Here is a 22,466-nt window from a genome sequence, read left to right as displayed (position 1 = left end):
AGTAGTATATAGTCAACACGCTGACTATTATTATTCAGGCGGTGCAAGGTGGTGCAGGTCAGAGGTCATCGCCTACTGATATTATTTATTTATTCAGGCGGAGCAGGTCAGAGGTCAAATATGATTTATTCAGACGCAGGTTAGATATAATTTCTTCAGGAGCAGGTCAGAGGTCATGTTATGACGGCAAAATCTAGGGGAATTGGTATTTCCTTAGATCTGAGCAGGGGTGAAACCAAGGTAATTATGACAACCCCACCCCCACCCCAAATGAACCTCCCCAATCGTGAATGACATGCCCTTATTTGGCCTGGTGAAGTCTCTACGTCACAAAGTAAAAAATAAACAAACATGACAACGACCGTCTGATTTTTCCGTTCTTTTATTCTCTACTTTTAAAATTCAGCATCCAACGTGAACTTCTGCTGTTCAGAGGAAGACATCACCCCCATCTTCTGATACTCCCCCACCTTCTTCTCAAAGAAGTTGGTCTTTCCCTCCAGAGAAATGTTCTCCATGAAGTCAAAGGGGTTCTCGCTGTTGTAAAGCTTACTGCACATGAGTTCTCCCAACAGCCTATCTGCGACAAACTCGATGTACTGTTTCATCAGGTCTTGATTCATCCCAATCAGCTTCACAGGAAGAGCTTCCGTCAGGAACTCTTGCTCAATCTTAACGGCATTGTCGATACTCTGGTGAATGCGCTCCTCATTAGGCTTACGAACATATACCATCTATATGTACATGCAGTGAAATATTGCTTTGGAGTAACTATACATGTTGCTCCGGAGTAAAAACACTGCTCCGGAGTAAAAACACTGCGCCGGAATAAATAAACAACTGATCCGGAGTAAAAACCGGAGTAAGTGAGTAAGTATATTTGTTGTAAGTAAGTATATTTGTCATGTAAGTAGGAACATATACCGTCTATATGTACATGCAGTGAAATATTGCTTTGGAGTAACTATACGTGTTGCTCCGGAGTAAAAACACTGCTCCGGAGTAAAAAAAAAATTGCTCCGGAGTAAGTGAGTAAGTATATTTGATGTAAGTACACTAACATGTCTAGACCTGTCAGTTGGCGGTGGTTGGAAGAACATTACTTACCTATAATGTCTCTTATCACGCCAAGGAAATATTGCTTTCACTAATCTAAGAGAATCGTTGCTGACTCACTTTGTATCAACTTATCTGGTGGCATCAGGTTGCTGTACATGTGCGAGCTTTGTGTTTGTTGTCTGCTGTTTCTCTTAATTTGGGCAAACTATTGCTCAAATAAAGCAGAAAAGTATTAACCTGAAATAATCTCTTTGATATCTAAGCCTTCAATTAAAAAAATATATATATTTCATCTCTAGCTCTTTAATGTCATTAAATACATTGCCAGTAAGAGCTCATATAAACATAGAGCCATTTGCTTATGGGATCCCTTTCACCGCTGAGCTATATATACCTTACCCTCCTTCCGGGCCCCAAAATCAACATGTGAATTGCTACTTACAGCGCTACTATTTCTCCCCAATCAGAGGTTTTTGCGGTTTTTGACGTGTTTCTGGGCCTTCTTGTTGGGCTTTACATTCTGTACAGTTGACTTTGTGTCCGCCAGCCAAACAGACAGGAAGAAAACAATACAAGATAGAAAGCCCAACACTTTGAACAAAAAGGCCCCAAAACGGTAACATCTGCTGGAGGTACACTACAATAGCCGGCTAGACCTAGCTGCCAGTTGTCTATGGATTGGAGAAGATTACTCACCGATAATTTCTCTTATCATGTCAAGGGAAAAATGCTTTCAGTAATCTCATCTAGGCGAATAGTTGCTGGCTCACTTTTTCTCAAATTACTTCTCAAGGAGCATCACATCAGGTTGTTGTGTGTGTGTGTGTGAGCTTGATATGTGAGTGTCTGTTGCTTCCTTACACTTTGGCAAAGTATTGACCAAATAAAGCAGACCTCTAGAGAAGCATCTTTTAACCAGAAATAACATCTTTAAGAAATAAGTCTACATATAAAAAAAACATAAATATATCACCTCCTATCACATCTTTAACTTGAAGGTTACCACATTTAAAAAAAATATTGCACATAATTGTTCACATGATACAAATATGAACAGGTTTTTACTTGAATTTGAACGTTACCAAAGAATTACAAGACTTACGTAAGGGCAGTACTCGATTGAACACCTCTTGGTTAAAATTATTTGCTTGAATAAAGATAAGGCTTTGATTGACATATTCTGCTTTTTTCACTTTGCATTTATTCACAAGTCAATACCGACGGAAGAAAATGAGCTGGACGGAGTGTTTGACTTGAGTATGGTCATTTCGACACTTGGTTTTTGTGACCCCCTGTAGGACTGGTGCTCATTCTATGAATCTTCAATCATAAGATACTCTGCTCATATGTTATAAAATAAACTAGGATATTCTGTATACAAAAAATGACGTAAAAAGGGGATTGATTGAATCATTGTCACCCGCAAACATACGAACAAGACGATAGTGTTGAACAGAAGCTGGGGAATTTTGGCACTTTTTTGTGGGACCCACTCAAGTAGGCAGGCCTAGTGCGTGTTCCATGAGTTTACAATGATGATGAGTTTGATACCACTGAAAAGAAAACAAGCTTTCTATTGATATGTAATACAATGAAATTGATGCAGAAACAACGGAAATATGATCAATCGAAGTTGATATTCCAAACTTTTTGTGCCGACTTGAGTGCTTACTTAGTTTACATCTTGCTGATACTAAGAAAGATATGTATTCTGGAATTTCTGGAATGCTGAAAAACGACTTTTAAATTTAAGCGAAAGGAATCAAATAATGGCGACGGCAACACAGTCGATATCAACGATCTGGAAATAATTCTATCAGATACTAGTCTTCATCACACAAATAGCACTTCATATTTTGCCAACTTTTAGCCTATTACTTTTGCTTGACTAAATCGACCCACCTAACATCCAGGTTTGGGATTCTGTGAGGCTAATGAAACCCGCGACAACGAGATAGTGACACCAAGGAGATTAAACAAGAAATTCTTTTTAAAAAAGCTGTGCCTTGCCGCGTATTTTATGTTATTTTGGTAAGTTTGAATAGATTCTACGCTTAAAAAATTCCGAGTTCCACATGTCGCCCCCCTCCCACCCAAGTTCCTACATACGGAAAGCTTTGGTGACTTCTCCAGGTGCCAATCCAGTCCCAAATCTTCTTTTCACACAATACAAGCTCTATCAAGGACATTCATAGTCACAAATGTCTTTAAAAGGACTAAATGTACTTACCTGGCTAAGAGCGACACCTAGCAACTGCAGTAGGAAATGCAGCGAAAATGCCCGAGTGTTTTACCTCATTATCATAATTTATGTCAGATGAATTATTGGCACATTAAACAGGTTTTGTAAAACTTTTTGACCCACAATAAATTTGCATTATTTTTTATTACAAATTAAGTTCCTTCTGATGGAATTTGTGATATATCTTTATATAAACATGGTGAGTTAAAGCGTAGATTTATTACGCTGGACCACATACAGTAACATGCGTCTAGAAGACCGTTTTTTTACTCGCCTGGAATGTACCATTGTTAAACTAAGCCATGAAACTCAACAAGGAATGAAGGGCCATTGGAAGGGGCTTTGGAAGGGCTGGGTTAACAGGTTGAACCATGGATCCATCCAACCATGGAAAAAAAAGAGCGTAAGGCCTTGCCGCTGGCGCGGCAAGGCAAAAAGGAACCTGCAATACAGTCTCTAGGTGCAGAGGCGGCGGCACCAGTTTTTAGTCGGGGCGGAAATGTTGTATAATCAAACCCCCTACTAGGAGGGTCCGGAGGCAAGCACGTGTCTAATCTAAACCCTCTGAAAGACTATTTCCTGTATTTTGATTGACAAGTTTTGCTGGTACACTAAGCTTAGGTTAGTGGCATTTCTATTAAAGATACACAAAATACACATGGTTTTAGCTTAATATATATAATACTAGGGTAATGCCCCAAAAATACAAACTAGGACAATGGTTCATTGTGCAATAGTTGTATCAGTGACAATGTAGGGAAATGTATAGACAACAAAATGTACAGTCTAACATATACGTTATATCACAACAATTCCAGTTACTACAATACTATGAGCTACACTGAGTGCAATCTGCGGGAATAAAGGGAACTATAACATACATCAGATTGAGTACATGTACTTCTATGCTATTAGCGACATAATATTTGTCAAACGTTATATATGAATGGTACCGTTTCTTTGTTGCATGGCGTGATAATTGTATTGACCTAGGTGGATAGATATGGAATCATGACATGATAAAAGTATATTGAAGGTGTCATCACATGTGAGTGGTAGACATACATTGGACTTACATGTGATTGATCGCATTGACATCTGTCTCTCTTCATTGTATGTAGGACAAGTCATAATGAAATGATACTCATCTTCAATGCTAGTGTCATCTTGACATGAAGGACATAGTCTCTGATATTTTGGTATTATGTTGACGACCTTTATCGATTTCGAAGCAGCGTGCGCTTATTATCAGTTTGGTAATGCTGTTCACAAAATTTTTGTTTTGAATAAGAGGTAGTTTCTATAACGAACTGAGATTTTATTTTAGAATACGCTTTGAGTTTATTGTTGTTTCTTATTTTTTGTTTCCATTCAAAGAGGAATGTGTCCTTCATGCGTTCTTTGAATGTGTTTCCAAAATATTTGCGTCAACAGTATTTGGTTGATCCAAATATTTCGGAATCTATGTCGCCTTAGCATATCTTGAACATGTGCAGCCCAATCTTGGTGTCCTTCGACAGATACGTCGTGATTTTTTCACAGTTTGATTTGATTTGATTTGATTTATTCGGCTGTATAATCATGAGAAATACAGCCAGGGCTACCCAACTAGCCTGAGGCTATTATCAAGGGCTAGCCCTGGTAACATTACAATATACGTTATACAATAGTATACAGTATACAACAGGATTAACGATACATGTAACTTTGACTACAGAGGTGATCCGTGTTTACAGTTTGACTAGCAGTCGTACGATCTAGAATGTCAGTCTATGATACAAATGATATTACTCGGTTATCTATATAAGGCTAGTTAGTCAGCGATTAACACGTTTGAACGCTATAATGTATACGTACTACAGTGCAGATCGTTCAGTAGGAACAGTAGTTGTTGCCATCAATAGCTACTATCAGTAATACAATGACTATTAGGAAACTATGAAATACTTTATCAAGCGTTTACAGAGTATTTGTTATCAGGCGATGTGCGCAGTCTATTTTTGAAGGAGCTGATGGTGCTAGCTGTACGGGTACTACTGGGGAGAGAGTTCCAGAGGGAAATTGCTCTGCTAACAAATGTTCTCTGAGATCGTGTAGTCTTGTATGCAGGAGTAGTCAAATGTTCACTGTTTCTTAGGGGGTAGCGGGAGTCGATAGCAGACGCTCGTGCATGAGGAAGCAGACTTTGCAGGTGTGGGGGGCAACGTCCATTCAACAGTTTGTACATGGTTACTGCCGTGTGGAACTTGCGTCGGTACTGTAGTGACGGTAGGGATAGTTCGGAGTAGAGACGTTCGTATGAAGGGTACGGTAGTCCGAAGTGGCCACTGATAATCCTGGTAGTTTGGTACTGGACAGATTCCAGGATCTTTTGGTCACGTTTGGTAAGGCCGGCCCAGACAATGTCAGCATACTCTAGACTTGGTCTTGTGATCATAGTGTATAGCCTGAGAAGTAGATTCTTCGGAATCTTCTTCCGTAGAGCACATAGTAGTCCGGATGATCGCCTAGCCTTTGTTGAGATGATCTCTACGTGTGTTGACCAGGACAGGGTATTTGTGACAGTGACGCCTAGGTGTTTATGACTGGTGACAACCTGTAAAACAGTTCCTCCTAGGATCACAGGAGGAATCGATCGTGGAAGGGCGCGAGACGTAATAAACATGACTTTGCACTTGTCTATATTAGCCTCTAGTTTCCATTTTGAGAGCCAGGTTGACACAGAGGTCAACTCACTGTTTAGTGATGCGACTACGCTGTCGATAGAGCGGTGGCAAGAAGACAGTGATGTATCGTCGGCAAATAGGTTTGTTTGACACTGTGTAAGGCTAGTGGCCAGATCGTTGATGTAAAGTATAAAAAGTGTCAGTCCGATGACGGATCCTTGCGGCACTCCGGCTAATGGAGACTTCCATTCGGAGCCTACTCCCTGAATGACGACACGTTGTCGTCTATCGGAGAGATAGCTGGTGAACCAGTTGAGCATGGGGCCATTAATCCCGTATGCTTTTAATTTAGCAAGAAGTCCTGCGTGCCAGACCTTGTCAAAGGCCTTTCGGAGGTCAAGAAATACGCAGCCTACAATTTGTCCTCTATCCATGGCGTCGGTCCATTCCTCCATTAGTCGGCACAGCTGCAGTGCGGTGTTGTCAAGTGGTCTAAATCCGCTTTGGTGGTCAGTCAGTATCGGATTTATATGGGCAATTAGTCGCTTGTTCACCAGGGTTTCCATAACCTTTGACACTGCGCTCAGTAGTGATATAGGCCTGTAGTTGTTTGAGACGTGGCGGCTACCGGCTTTGTGAATGGGGGTTACGTTAGCTTTTTTCCATTCCGAAGGTACCTGCCCGAGTTGGAGAGATTTGTTATACAGGCAGGTTAGAGGAGCTGAGATCGGATCTGCTACTAGGCGTAAGAGCCTGGGGGATATTTCGTCGGGTCCACATGACTTTCCGACTTTCAGAGAACGTAGTTGTTGTCGTACTTCCTCAACTGACAGCTGAACAGAATCCAAGACTGTTCCCGGGACAGTTGTCGGGTGGAATGTTGGAGCTGGGTCATTCCTAGCGGGAAGATCAGTCTGGTTTATGAAGAAATTGTTCAGGGCATTAGCCTTTTCTTCCGGAGTCTCCAGTATGGCTGAACCGACTTTAAGAGCTGGGATACCCGTTGAGGTATTTCCCAGAGCAGATTTAGCATATGTGAAGAATCGCCTGGTGTTGCCAGTCTCCACATCATTCACGAGTTCCTCAATGTAAGCTGACTCGGCCCTTCTTGTGAGTGCAGTCACTAGATTTCTTTGTCTTCTGTAGGTGGCCCACGTTACCTCAGTATTTATCCGTTTCGCTCTGGAGTGTAGGCGGTGTTTTCTACGGATAGCTAATTTGATCTCTTTGTTAGAATGTATCCAGGGCTTTGCTGTCCTAGTGGTAGAGACAAACTTGTGAGGGACGTGTTGTTTGCATATGACAATGAACATGTTGTACCATGAATCCCAGATGTCGTCCATGGAGTCAAAAACGTGGTTGATATCCCAGGGGGCGGCTGCAATGTGTTGGTGAAGGGTTCAATGTTCGCTTTGCTATACAACCAGACGAGGCGTTTTCCGCTGTGGTGGTTTGCCTTTAGGTTGAGCGCAGTTGCTGTTGCAAGATGATCAGAGTCACCAAGGGGAGCTAAGGTGCCCGTTTGGTGACACATTACTGGATGGGAGGTCACAATCAGGTCCAACAAGTTCCTCCCACGGGTCGGTTCGTGAAGCACCTGTTCTAGACCATGGTTCATGAAAATGTTGTCAAGTTGACGTCCCGGGTTGTCAGTTGTGTTGCTGTTAAGCCAGTTGCTGTTCTTTGCATTGAAATCTCCGAGGATCACTTTAACTGCATGTGCTTGGTCCGTTGCTTTCTGAATCTGAGTTTCGAATAGGTCAAAGAATGTGTCATCTGCTGATGGCGGGCGATATGAACAATTGATTAAGAGATTGGTATTGGCTTTGGTCACATCACACCAGATAGATTCTATCTCGTCATTCTCAAGATCACCACGTCTTCTCGTGTACAGAGAATCACTGACATACATCATGACGCCACCTCCATGTCTATTCCTGTCTTTCCGGTACACCTGGTACCCTTCCAGTTCGATATCACGGTCAACAATTTCACTACTTAGCCAAGTCTCAGTTATGCATAGAACACTGAACTTCATCGTGGATACCAAAGACCTGAGTTCTTCAATCTTGGGTAGTAAACTTCGAGCATTGAGATGTACCATGGTCAGTAAGTTTTTCGAGTTTGGGTTCAGCAACAGTTCCGTCATGTCTGAAGCAGTATCAGGGTGTCTGATATTTTGTTGTGTGGGATCCATAGGTGGGTTAAGATAGGTGGATCCGGTTGTTACAATGTCTGTACCTATTCGCAATGACAAAGCGACGAGGAGAAATAACCAAATCGTTGTCAAAGGATTGTCGAACATAATGTCAGTTACTTAGGACCCTTCCTACCTTTCTTCCGTAAGGAAGATGAAGGGACAACTTTGGTCTTGTAAGACACTAAGGCTTTACCAGGAGAAGGGAGCGTTTTAGTTGTCCCCTTCTCGTCTGCATCTTTTTTAGACTTTTTTTCAACTGCCCTGCCGTTTCGTCTTGCAGAGGTGTCCGAGTCGTCAGACTCGCTAGGACTTGCATCTGCGTCTTTCTTTATCTTTTTACCAGTTGCCTTTCCGGTTCGTCTTGCAGAGGTGTCCGAGTCATCGGAGTCGCTCTGGCTTGAAGGGAGAGGTCGTTTGTTGACACTCTCTTCGTCTGTTTCGTATTCGGCGCTGATATCCCCTGAGTCGTCTAATTTGAGAAGGAGGCCGTCAGTTTGGCTGGTGACCAAGTCCTCTGCATCCTCCATGTCAGTCTCACCGCCTGGCGGCTCTTTTACCCCCGTCTTGGGACTCAGGCGTACTCACCACCCCGTTTGGGGACTCAGGCGTACTCACCACTTCGTTTGGGGGCTCAGGCGTACTCACCACTCCGTTTTGGGGCTCAGCCGTACTCACCACCACCTTAGGGACTGTCGGTGTGTTGTCCTGTACTGAACTCTGACTGGTATACTCGTTTTCACCAGGTGTAACTGGTTTCATTACACTCTTGTCGTTCGGCTGTGTAGGGGTGGTCTTGGCCCAGCTAGTGGTGACGTTCAGCCTGTTTGCAAAGCTTAGTTGGCACGACCTTGCAGAGTGACCTTCCCCTCCACAGATGTTACATTTGATGTCTTGGTCACAATCGGTGGCTAAATGACCAATCTCAAAACAGCGGGTGCACTTAACGGCTGTACAAGCGGCGACAAAATGCTCGTCACTGCCACAGCGGTGACAGATCCTCGGCTGTCCGTTGTACCTAAAGGTCACAAGTTCACTGCCGATACGGATAGAATTCGGGATGTGCTTTGTGATCTTCATACGATACTGCCTAGTACCGGTCAGGATTTCAGGGAAACCTTGGTTCGCATAGGTAAGGAAACGGCTGTCCTCTACAGTACCAAACTCTCTGAGCCGATGGCGGATAAAGTTATCATCCATTTCAACAGGTATGCCAAAGGCTGTTATCCTTGTCAACCCGGAGCCGTACAACTCGACATCAACTGCACTGTCAGATGTAAGTCGAGGGCTCACTTTGGCGAGGGATGATTGGGACTTGAAGGTGATCTCACATACTCCCCTTGTTCTCCGTTGTATTCCCACGATGTCGGTCAGTGGGTTTACCCCATGTTTTTTCAACAGTTCAATGGCATCACTAAACTGGGCATCTTCGACCTGGAGAAATGTAACCTTAACACTGCGCTGCCTGGTGAATTTAGACACGGTAGGCATCTTCAGACTTAGTGTTTGGCGGGAAAAACCAGACACTTGGCGGTTACTATAGAAACCGCTCCCAGATGGGGCTAGCCTGACCGTGCGTCCGCGTGCTTCACTCCGCTAACGAGGGGTCTTGACAGCCGAGTCCGCGTGCCTCACCCTACTAACAAGGGGATGGGATCCTGCCTTGACAGCTGGGAGATGCCACCCTTAGTTTAAGGGGTGGTGGCGACACACTTTACAGGTTTCAGTGGAATCAAGACTTGAAATTAACCAAGCAGAATACGTGTAGAATGCGACACTGACCTGTGAGACTAATACTTTGAGCGAGATAAGCGTCCTCGAAGGTCTGGTGGATCGATCCGGAGGTAAACCGCAGCCCGGTCCTTCCACGCGTGAGCCAGGCGGGGTGGGTCCCCGCGTGACCGAGGGGAGACCGATGGAGGGGTTCGGCGGTTGAAAAACGTCCGTATCTCAGACAAGTCCAGACATACAAACAAAGTTCACACACCGAGGTGGTCTCCACAGTCTCGGAAACTATCCACAATCAAACTTGACCTAACCAGCCGGCATGCGGGGCATAAGACGACTGGGAAACACGTCCTGGTCGCACTGGTCGCAAGAACCGTCCGCTCCTGTGACAGGAACCTGTCATTAGACATGTTCTGCAGCCTGAGCCAATATTTTATTAGATTAGTCTGGGTGTCAATGTATAATGGGAAAGCTCCTAGTTCTCCCCATACCGCGGCGTTGACGGAGCTTCTGGGAACACGGAGTAGTATTTTGTAGAGAACATATTTTAAGTCGGGAACTTCGTATGATGCTGTTGGTTGCTCTACCGACACGTTTTGGTTTCTTAGTATGTTCGAATTATGCATTATGTTTAGCTTGTCACTGTATTTCTTAAGACATATGAGTATATGGCGGCTGCAATTAGGATCAGTTTTCCGACACAAATATACATGCATTTTCACCATTTCAAGCGCCGAAGGTACGAGCCGTCGCAAGGTAGTTTCGGGGAGTTTTTGAAATTCGCACCATCTGAAACGCCATTTCCTGCATTTTGAGAGTCAGATTTTGCTCACAGATCAAGCTAAATCTTATGAAATTTCTAGAAAAAAAAAAAACTTTTGAGGGCAAAGACATACCGCCCAAACATATTTTCACTACGTGAGCGCCGAAAGCGCAAGCCGTCTGAAGGGCGGATAAACTTTTAAAATCTGGACCCTTGGAACTTTTCATTTTCTGCAGTTCAGGGGCACATTTTGCTTGTAAACGACGCTCCGGCAGCATATTTCCACCATGTTCAGCGCCGAAGGCGGGAGCCGTCCCAAGGGGGGACTTTAGAAATTTTGAAATCTGGTCCCCCTGAATCCCAATTTCCTGCAATTTTTAGGGGCAAATTTTGAGAGTAGACTAGATTCAAAAGTGGAAATATCTTTTATTCGCAACAAGCTTTAACACCTTGACAATACATTCGATGAAATTTCAAGTGACCAGATAAATCGGAGAAAGATTAGGAGAATCAAAAGAAGTCAAGAGGTGAAACATGGCACATTTCTGAACTGGGTTTTTTTTACCATAAAGAACATTGAAATCATCTCTTGATTCGTAGAATCTTCTGACATCAATGATACATTAGTCTGTCACTTTTGTGGTGCGTGTTACAGTACCTTACAGTGAACATTTGTCATCTTGTAACAATCAGGTATATCATCAACAGCGTAATCCTTTACCGCATGCACAGGTTTACATTCTTAGTTATGTAATATGTATCGGTGATATATGACGCTAGGGCCAATCTTATAGCGCTTACTGTCTGCCCAAAGAGCTATCTACCTCTCAGATATCACGACCACCGCATGTCCATAAAATGAGATATAAAAAATTGAAGTTTTGCTGCAGTACCTTGGGAAGCCACTAGGGGTCCATTATCGAACATGACCTTCATTGTTCTCACCCCTACCACATACCTGACCCCTATCATACAAAGTGGGAGTGAGGGAGGGAGAGGAAGTTAAAGTAAACAGACTCCGAGAGGCGTATAAATAAAGAGTATGAGATTCCCACATTAAAATTGTATCTCTACTCCACCTCTGTAGGGTTGCCCTGACGCCTGTTAGATTTTGCAAGTCTCAAGGGACTGTTTCTTGCCTGAAATCTTTGATATTTATGATATTACGTCAGTACTGGCTGGTATTGTCCGCACCAAGACTAGATGATTAGATTTTGGGCCCCCTAGTAAGTCATGTGCATAACATTTACAGAAGCACTTAAAATTTCATGGAGGTATGAGGTTGCCGAAACCTAGTCGATAAGAGTTTGTGTGACTTTATCAAATAACAATTAAATTATATGTAATGAGTAGCATATTTATGTCTAAAGACATTTATCTACATAACAAACCTGGTTCATTTGGCAAAGGTATGATTTCGTGGAACTCTAGTTTCATTATATGGATAACATCCGCGCGCGCATCAATATCAACCGTGCTTTAGATCGTACAAAGCAGCTGCAAAAAGAGCAAATATATGACGTAGATAGGAATACATACTTTGCAAAACACTTACTAATGTCAACGTCAATTTTCTGGTCAGAGGAGAGATAGAATATCATACTGATTGAGCTTACTGTGCCGTGGGAGGAAAAGATGTGAAGAAGCACACGAGAGAAAAGAGAGCTAGTACAGTACCAGGATCTACTATGTACAGTGTTGTAAAGAGAAAGGATGTCAGGCCTGGTTATTCCCGCAAGAAGTGGGGTATAGACTGTAGAGGCATCCAGCCTAGTCAGCGTGGAAGTTATTGACAGTGCTGAGATTAATAAGAGGAAGAGCTAGGGAGGATGCAGTGCGCAGAATAGCCGGGGAAGTGGCAACGGGGGCTGCTTCATGTTTTAGGAGAGAGGAAGTAGGCTGGAAGCCGGGAGGAGCGGACGAGTAGCGGATTGGCCACCACTGCTGGACCCGACAGCGAGAGGATGTATCCGGATGAGGGTCAAAATATTACTCTCCAAGCAGAGGTTAGGCTCCTGCTGGTTCTTTTTTTTAACGTTTTTTAGTCGTTTTTATCGGGCTTTCTATTTTGTATTGTATCTTGTATGGTCAAAACCTATTTGGCTTGCGGACTTGCAGAAAACATGGCAGAATACAAAGCCCGATAAAAACAACTAAGAAAACGTCACAAAATAGCCTAACCTCCGCTTGGAGAGTACGAAACATCCGGTTGTCCGACAGTTGAAGACGTCAGTGACCTCCCCGGCCATGAAGGCGACAGCACTGCAATCAGCTGCAGGTGAGTGGAGTTATGATGGAATCTAATCTTTGGTATCTTTACCAACAGGACAAAGAAGAAAATTTGAAAAAAAGAAATGATGAATCTAATGTAACGGTATTCAATATGTTTGGTAATATGTTCAACCTCCTATACCACTGAGATGATAATGATAAGAAACTTTTGTATAAAATGGAAACTTGATGTTAACTTAAAGAAAACAAAAGTCATTATCTTCACAAATACGGCCATTACTTTCCGAAACAAACATTCTCATTTGGGCAAGAAAAGTTGGAAATGGTTCATTCCTATTGCTATTTAGGCCTGAATATAACTTTTTCAGGCAGATCCCTAGCAAAAAAAACAAAACAACTGTTACCCAAAGCACGTAAAACTATGTACATCCGTTCACAAGTATACCCAAACCTTCTGTCATAATTTGAGTTTAGATTCGGGTAAGTTAAGGTTTTATAAGTCTTATAAGATAGCATATACTATGAAAAATATCTAGAACTAGATGAATCCGATCTACGCTGTTAGAATTAGTGCCCACCTCCTTGAAAAAGAATAAGGGCAAAGAAGTTAAATGTGTGCGAAATGACTTCTAAATACTATATGTTGTATATGGTAGAAGACGACATGTCCCTTCTACGATCAACAAAGAAAAAAAGCTGTTCAAAGATCTAGAAGTCACTAAATTCCATCCTAATCTTTCTACGCTTATAGACAGAAAGAAAACTACTAGTACCCTCCTCTTAACATCACAAAACCCACATATTTTAGGTGGGTTCATTTTAGCCTCCCTAGCAGGCTCTCTGAGGTCTTTTTTGCTCATAATACACGTTTGTTGGCCATTTCTTTTTGTGCTGGGTCGCTGACTAAGGACGGCAGTCAGATAAGGCCAGCAATCAGCGACCCAGTACAAAAAGAAATGGCCAGCAAAAGTGTATATTAAAAAAAGGCCTAAGAGAGTCTGCTATTGAGGCTATGTCCATACGTCTTCTGCTGTCTCAAAACTGACGTCAAACCCAATAAGATACATTTTAGCGTTAGAATATAGAATTATTCAATATAGTTGCTTACTATATTGTTTAACATTGTCTGTATACGCCATTTGTGTCACTTGCAACTAGCTCTCGGGCAAGAACTTACAGTAAACATATTATTATAATGATAATAGTTTATTGCAAATTCTTGTCCGATGACTACTTGCAGGTACACATGTGTAGCATGAAAGGGACAAACAAACAGATAGTGTAGAACAGTATGGAATAGGTCTACTCTAGAGTCTAACGCTAGTAATAGCTAACTCTAAACTGTAACTTGTTGGGGTTTACTTCTTTTCCTGAGACAGTGGGACACGGAGGACCACACCTTTTCTATGATGTGTGGGTTCTGTGATGTTAGGAGGAAGGTAGTTTTCCTTTAGTCTGTAAAACACAGGCGAATTGGGTAGGAGTTTAGTGGCCTTTTTCAAAAGTCCTTTTCTTTCGTGATAGTAGAAAGAACAGTTTGAAATAAGTTGTGTTTCGTCTTTCACAGTGTTTGACGTACAGGACTAGTAAATACTAGCCTCCATAGCAGGCTCTCTATGGACTTTTTTTGGCACATTTTAAATGGACGGCTATGAGAGAGGCCAGCAATCAGCGACCCAGTACAAAAAGAAATGGCCAGCAAAAGTGCCAAAAAAGTCCATAAAGAGCCTGCTATGGAGGCTAAGTAAATACAAGTTCTTTCACAAAGAGCGAAAGCAGGTAACTTCTTGTACCGCCCCTTCTCTATTTCCAGGGGGTGGGCGCTACTTTTAATTTAGCTGATTGCGGAGCGTACATCAAAATTGTCTAGTTCTAAATATTTTTTCATAGCATATCCTGTTGTACAGGTCTTTTAAAACCTTCTATGTTATAAGCTTACTGGTATCAATACACAAATAATGAAGGCAACTTTTTTAGGAGGGCAAACGTTTTTTTATTCGCATGGCATCAGTGAGGGCTATAAAACAGAGAATATCACCCATGATGTTAATGCGTGGCCTACGGAAATTTTATTTGCTCATTTTGAAGCTGCTTTGTACGATTTACAGTGCGCACGTTGATGCCAGCAGCCCTATAATTATTACAGTATTACCTCTACCAGGCTCTGCGGATCGGTGGTCTAATGCATGTAGTTGACAAATAGAGTCAATAGTACGCGAGGGGACCTAATCTCGAACCAGATCCACGGTGCGTAATGTATAGTATCAAACTTCCGTTTGACTCCCTTGGCCGGCTACACTCCTTGGTCAGCTTTAAAATTATCTTATGGCACTGTAGGATCTGCTTGGAGATTAGACGGGACCGGCCATAGCACGATGAGGATATAACTCCTCTGGCCGGAGGACTCCCCTTGCGTACTTTTGACTCTATTTGTCCAATTTCTACTATTAGAACACTGATCAGCGGAGCCTGATAGAGGCTACTGTACATGGCCTATAAACCACATAAAGCAAGGACGTTATGGTATGAATGACCTACTGTAACCCGGGATCGAGAGCTGCCGATCTCGTTCCCCCTAAGGAAGAAACCATTCATCTTCAATATTATTCTTCAATAAACTTTAATAAACGTTATTATTATGTTGTCAGGAAATAATAGCAATCAATCTTATATTTGATCATAACTGCAATTACAGGTATGATCATTTAGATCATTTACACCTTACATCTTACTGTGAATGATATTTTGAGGGATTGTTTTCTCATCCCCTTTGTTTTATATAGGCCCTTCCAATCACATGATGCGAGCGCGGATTACACGAACTCGCGAGTGGGTCAGCTGTGTGAGAGATCAAGTGAGAGATCTTATTATTCCTCTTGAAAGTACCTCAAAAACTCATGTCTTGTCTAGCTAGGTTCTCTAAAGATAGCCCTGTTCCTATTTATCAGTAGAGATTCTCCAGGCGTGGACCGTCCGATGGCAGCTTATCTGAGAGAGCAAGTTTCGGCCTTGGACCCAAGTTGGAGAGAGATCTCAAACGGAAACAACAACAAATTGGATACAGAAGGTGGGTACAACGCGCGATTTGATGTTATTTTAATGGCAATCAAGTGTCACAACACAGTAAGTTTTTAAGCAAGGGCGTTATATAAGTTGCTCTTCGCCTGTCAACAAATTTTGTACCCGGCCCCAGCCAGCGCCAGCTGGTTTGGCGGGCAAGACGAGTGCCCGCCGCGCCCGAGGACCCCCGGGGAGCTGTTGTCTGAGGACCTACTCTATCTCCAAGTCAAGTAGAGGTTAGGCTCCGGCTGTTTTTTTAAACGGTTTTTTAGTTGTTTTTATCGGGCTTTCTATTTTTTATTGTATCTTGTATTATTAGATTTTGACAATACAAGATACCATTCAAAATAGAAAGCCCGATAAAAACAACTAACAAAACGTTTTTAAAAACAGCCGAAGCCTAACCTCTGCTTGGAGAGTATGATATTGCCTTACTCAGTCACCGTGGCACTCGTGCACTTGGGATAACAGACGTCCATCATAATAAGGGGGAATGGGATAAGTATATGTATAACATGAACAAATATAGACCATGGCTAATAATTTCTCCAGAGTCACAAATTATAAACTGTTGTATCATTGATTAAAGCAAGGCCTGTTTGATGAGGTTACAAAGATTTTTAACCACCTTGATTAAAGGTGGTTTATATAAGTACCTGTTTCTCAATTTTGCTTTATTTGTAGATGGCAGAGCGGACTGCACACATGGACCTGTACTTCTCGACCACAGCACCTTTGTGGAGCATGAACTTGATGAAGTAGTGGTGGAAGAATTCACATGGTATAACCTCCTTGGTAAGTCCCAGCTGTTATGTTGTAAAATTATTGTTTTGACAAAATGAATGGCTCTCTGCCCTACTTCTCTACTTCTAGGAGTAACTTACACCTGTTAAAATTTTCATGTACAGACTCAGTGTTTGCTTTAAACTATTTGTTTGAAGATTGAATGAGATGTTCAAACTAGCTCAAAGTGAAACTGTTTGTCCACAGACCCTTGGGGACAAATTCATACTTGTACGTATTTGTAGTTGTGCAAGAGACAAGCTCATTTACATTAAGCCTAGAGGGATTTAGATTATAATCTCATAATCTCATTACCACCCAGCATCAAAGAAAGTGTTAAACAAAGGAAGCTTTGGCTGGGGTAGTTCACAGCTGTATGCCTGACTTTGCATAAGGTAATTAGCACTGCCTTGGCTGGTTCCCATGGCCAAAACATTATTTTTTTTTTTTATCAAGGAGGTATTTTAACCTTCTTGGTCTGATCTAGGTGGTTTTATCTTACCGATCATTGACCAGATTTTCCATCATTTTGAAAAGAATGGATTTTGAATTCTCAGTCTTTCATCATACAATTTCTATCAATTTGACAGAACCACCTAGCTGTCAATGATTTGAGTTACTGAAATACTGTAAATGCATTTAAGTTTGTCGGGATTTAATTTCGCGGTAGCGGGAAAAAGGACACAGTCTAATACCATTATAGAAAAATGTTCGCGGTGGTTTTAAGTTCAAGGTGAAGTGGTCACCAGGAAAACGGCGAACATTAATCCACCGCGAACATTTTTGCATTTACAGTATACAGATATAACGTCATACTGGTCATAGATATAAAAAAGAATACTTGAAGTGTAAAACCGCAAAACTGCTACAAATACAACAGCCAACAGACCAACTCCTCTACTCTAGCCTAGAGCCAACATGTCCCCTAAATGCCCAAGGAAATTCTACAACAGGCCCCGAGTCGTGCGGTTGAAATTATTATTGATGAACGAAGACCATTATTGCACATTTTTGCCACACCGGGCTAAGAACAGGTCAGTACAAGACTTGTTGAAAAGATTCAGCTAACTGATACAAAGTGAAGTTGGATACATTCAACTTCTCCTGGCTTTTCTGTCATACTCATAGTGAAGATAAATTGTTTATTGCAAATTCTTGCCCGTGGGCTAATTGCAATACATGAGAGATTCAAACAGTGTTTTACGATCGATGGTTTGTCTATTTGCATTAGGAATATGAATTTTTCTACAGCACTTAGGTGTATGAAATAAGGAAATAGGTTTCGTCTGCACTCTACTACAAAGTGACATTCATCCTCTATTCTTGAGAAGGAATGTGTGACCCTCCTAATTTGCATAGGCCATAAAGCTGTGGTACTTCATGTTGTTGTGTAAGGCTGTCCCAACATCTATGTTGGCAGTGATGTGAAATGCAGTTGGCAGTGTTAACCCTATTCAGACCGGGCTTTTTTGGTCATCCCTGGACCGGGGGGGGGGGCTTCTGAGGCCCTCCACTTCTAAGTCCTATAACTCTAAAACGACGTGCCGTAGGGCCACCAAATTTTCAGGACATAATTTCGACATAATATCTGACAAGTATGTGACGTTTGACGTTACGTTGACGTAATATGACGTAATTATGACGTCATCAATTTGATTACATTGGCCAAACCCATGAAAAATGGGTATTCTCAGAAAACTTCAAGTTATGCTACAAAAATGTAACAACAAGTGCAGATTACAGAATAATAATGTTTATTACGACTTGCGTTGCCAATAGCAACATCAATGACGTCAATATGACGTCATAAAATGACGTCATGCACATCTAAGATACGAGGTGGGCTCCGCCATATTATATCCACCACCTTGAATTTTTAAAAATACTTTTTTTGCAACAAATAATCACAAAGGGCAATGGAAATAGACTAAATTCATTAATTTAGATGGTTTTTGATGAAAAAATACCAGGTAGTTACACATTTTAAGGGATAATTAGCTTGTTATTATTGATCTAGCCATTCGGTCCGCCATCTTGGATTTTGGGCTGATGACGTCATGAAATTAGCATAATTTATGCATATATAATTATGAAAGATATGCTGAATAATATAAGATTTTATTTATGTAACAACATCGCAGTAATATAGCAAATAAATGTGAAAAATACATAGTTAGAACCAAAAATAGTGATTTTTGGCAAAACTGCCTGTCAACAAACGGTTGCCATGGCAACAAGAAAAAATGGAAAATTTGTCAAACTTCGTAAAATTTTTGCCAACAATATTCTAGGAAAACTCATCAAATTTGGTGGCTCTAGCGTAAGCCGTTCTGGTGTTATAGGACATCGAAGTTAGCGCGGGCCTCAAAAGCCCCCCCCCCCCCGGTCTGAATAGGGTTAAGAGATTTTTGCCACCCATGAGGTAAAGTTTGAATGCTCTTGACTTTGGTCCTGGCTAGGGGTGGGTACTGGTACAGAATACAGGTGATGACCAGGTCCAGACCTAAACCTGGACCTAACTGATAAGTACTAGTACCCAAATATGCTGTGTTGTAGCCTAATAATAATTGTACTTATAGAAGTGACACATGCGAAGTACCCAGGACTTATTGGATATTTGTAAAAGTGACACCAATATGGAAGCCATGAGTGTGGTTACCAACTTTGTTGGTGATGCCAGTCTACCACACTAGTGTCACTTTTATCACACCAGTTCTTGTCTTGAATACAGGAATGAATTTCTTGTAGGGCTGTGTACCTAAATACCCGTACCTGTATTGTACTTAAAAAATGTTTAAGTACAGGTCCGGACCTAAACATCTGTGTACTGTACCTGTACCTAAACAAACTAAACAAGCGTTCGCAGAACTCAACCTTCGTGAAATGGGTGATGGTGCGGTGGTGGAGGGTTTATATGTAGACGTGTCATTGGCTAGCTTTAGTTATGTGTCGTCCACAGAGCGTCACTTGTAAGTGGAAGTGAGAAGGCGAGGTGTTGAGAGGATGTTGTTGGTTTTAAATATGAAACTGTGAGGTGCATGTCAGGATGAGCGTTTTCTACGTCAGGCCGACATTATTGGAGACTTTTGTATGTCATTAAGAATCTAAAAGGCAAGTTACTTGGAATCTTGGCAGTAGGTGGTCAATGTTATCTGTGAAATGCATTGAGAAGTTGTAGAATATAATGCGAAGACAAAGGGTTTGTGGTTTTTACTATGGAATGGAATGTATGTGTACGTTATGGCCTGCTACAAACTGTGTAAAATGAAACCGTGTCTCTACGATTTACGGGAGATGAAGAAGGCCTGCTTACGCTTTTTGGGAGAAAGCATGGAGACCGTCACATAGGAAGGTGCGCCGAAAAAAGTGATATAGGCAGTAGCTGTATTTTAAAAGTATTCTATCATCCATCCTTTCTTGTTTGTGCACATGACACAAACTGTCCTGTCCATTCATTTCCATGGACAAAGCAAATACCTTTCATTGTCTTTTGAAGATAAAGACTTATATTGACTGGGCTAAAATCGACTGTTGCATCAAAATATCAATAAAATAACACATAAAACAATAACGTTGACCACATCAACGCCGTCATTGGTGAGATCCACATAAATGATCTTCACATCCCCAGCGAACACCTCCAAAATGTGATGGCTGGTGTCGTTACGGGATGCTCCTCCACAGGTACATAAAAGTATAACTTCCATTTTGGGCTTGCGACTTGGAACTCATGGAACTTTTCAGATGACCCCTTTTCTCTTACCCAATCGTTTTAGTAACCTATCAGTACAAATGGCATGAATCTGCTAACTAGCACCTGCGACCTACCCTACATTACATCGCTTGGAAAACAAGACATAAAAATATAACTTCCATTTTGGGCTTGCGACTTGGAACTCATTGAAATTCTGACATGACCCCGTGTCTCTTGCCCAAACGTTCTCGCCACATATCAGTACAAATGGCCGTGCCGTGGTGGGAACGCTTTATCCGCCCGCACGGGGCTTGTCAGTCAATAGATACGCCTCGCGACACCTTTTCTGTCCGGGATAACATAAAACATGCATAATTTCTTCCTTGGAAGAGAGACCAAATGCTTATCCCGACAAGAAATTTGTCCAATTTCAGCAGGTAGGATAACAAATCCACCGCCGGAAGCAAATGTATCAATGGTTGCAACAATGATGATGTCGTAACATTCTTTGTTTCACAATGCAGTCCACTACATTGTGTATCCCATATGTCTAATGTAAACTTGCAGTCATTGATGAGAGCTAGCTCTGATACCATGGTTTGTCCCCTTAGTTCTTGTTACAACATTCATCACTGAACTGAAACTGAATGGTGCCAATTTTTGAAAATGTAGTTGTTGTTTTTTCCACCTATCTTGTTTTTTTTTCTGCAGTCTGCAGAGGATGTCATCCATAAAATTTACTTGCTGTGGCCTTACGAGAAAAAAAAAACTGGGTACCTGATGAGTGTAATACCAGATAGGGTGTTTTCAGTTTGGGCGGTATTTTTAATTTCACTCACTATCCATTGTTTGATTATACTGCTGCTCTGTTTCCTGATGCAGGGCAGCAGGGGTAGGCAGCAGTCAGCTAGTCTTCACACTGCTCTTCCATGCGGCTGAGCCGCTCTGTCCAGTGGGTCAACCCCGGCCCTGTGAGACCGCACACCTTCATGTCCCTCCTAACACACTCCATCTAATAAGTTTTTCTCGGTCTACCACGACCCCTGTTGCCTGACGCTTTCAGTTTGGTGATGGTGTTACTAGTGATGCAGTCACTTGATCTTTCTACGTGTCCAAAATGATGAAACTATGGAATGGTGCAATTTGGAGTTTTAACATGCTAACAAAAGCCATGCTGTACGGCAAGTACATTTAGAGCGGGGGAATAGAACATTATTCACTGTTGTCATCTGATTTTTGTGGTGTGTTTGTTAACAAAGCTGATCCGGAAGACTCTGAAGTATCGAGTCTGTACGCTATACATCTATCCTGCACAACACACAAAGGAGGCTACACAAGTATAGGCTTTAGCGAAATACATATGGGTATGAATCTTTCTACAAAAACAGTGTATCAATGGATACACAACTTTAAAAGTTGAATGTGGCTATTGTATAGCAGGCATTTGGGCTAAAAAAAACACTGATGTGCATTTTGTACGATAGTGGTAACACCTGGGTGCCTTAGCTGATGAAATTCGAACAAATCTTATGTGATACACATGAATCACTATGCGAACCTCATGTGATACGCACAGATCTTCTGTGATACGCACAAACCTTATGCAAACCACCTCACCGCCATGTTGGAGAAGGTATGTTTCTGAGTGTTTCTAGTATTTCTACCCATGATATTTTTATCCCAAACCATGGAATGGACAATGGCTATCTCAAAGACGTATTTGATAGCCTGTGAGCTACACTTAAGCTTCATTGCGACGTGTCAGATCATATTTTGCCTTCGCCGAAGATCAAGCCCGCCATCTTGAATATCCTGCTCCATCAGTCAAGCGACCCCGGCAGTGGTCGGCTGATTTTCACAAGGTTCGTGCTTATTATGTAAGATTCGTGTATGTCACATACTAGTAGTAATTTGTGCGAATCACATAAGGTTTGTTCATTTTAGGATACTCTGTAGTGATTACTGCGGTTTTCATAAGATTCGTGCATTTTCGCATAGCGATTCGTCCGTATCACGTAAGATTTGTACGAGTTTCATAAGGT

General features: G+C 41.9%; 1 long non-coding RNA gene across 1 annotated transcript; it reads left to right on the top strand.

Annotated features, from left to right (window-relative positions):
• Positions 1-15,642: 15,642 nt before the first annotated feature.
• LOC118430905 lies at positions 15,643-21,929 on the top strand. Its single transcript, XR_004832906.1, has 3 exons — positions 15,643-15,954; positions 16,632-16,742; positions 21,307-21,929. It is a non-coding gene; the product is annotated as an uncharacterized LOC118430905 (long non-coding RNA).
• The last annotated feature ends 537 nt before the right edge of the window (positions 21,930-22,466 follow it).

Source organism: Branchiostoma floridae, chromosome 1 (assembly GCF_000003815.2).
Source record: "Branchiostoma floridae strain S238N-H82 chromosome 1, Bfl_VNyyK, whole genome shotgun sequence".
In the NCBI taxonomy this organism is placed as follows: Eukaryota; Metazoa; Chordata; class Leptocardii; order Amphioxiformes; family Branchiostomatidae; genus Branchiostoma; species Branchiostoma floridae.
This window is presented reverse-complemented; position numbering and strand designations above follow the sequence as displayed.